We start from the raw sequence: 434 nt of genomic DNA, 5'->3' as shown, positions 1-434 counted from the left end.
GTTTGTTACAAACAACATGAAATATTTAGTGGTAGAAATGTGACCTCACAACCCCATTAATTTCTATCAAAGTTCCTGCTTGTCCCATGCAGTCTTCTGTAATTACTTCATTTTCTTCTCTTAGGTTCCAGCAGGTAGCAGGTTTGTTCAAGTTTTCAATACTTTTGTGATTTATATCACGTAACAAAAATGAATGAAGCCTTAAGGGTAAATAAAGCCTGGCCCTTGGCAGCTCCAGAGGTCCCCGTTGTGTCACAGCTAAAGCCGCTTCAACGGTCAGGAAGCAGGGAACTGGCTCCTTGGCACCTTCCCTTCCTTTTCTCCTTCCTTCCTTTGTACTTCTTGTCCCTCTCATCTCTCCTGCTTTCAAGGCTCGGACAGGCCGCGCGCGCTCAGGTATTCATTCGCGGTGCCACCTCCTCCGGCGAGCCCCG

This window comes from Echinops telfairi, unplaced genomic scaffold (assembly GCF_000313985.2).
Source record: "Echinops telfairi isolate 266 unplaced genomic scaffold, ASM31398v2 ScPeMD7_7469;HRSCAF=8507_1, whole genome shotgun sequence".
Lineage (NCBI taxonomy): Eukaryota > Metazoa > Chordata > Mammalia > Afrosoricida > Tenrecidae > Echinops > Echinops telfairi.
The sequence above is the reverse complement of the archived record's forward strand: the minus strand, read 5'-3'. Positions refer to the sequence as shown.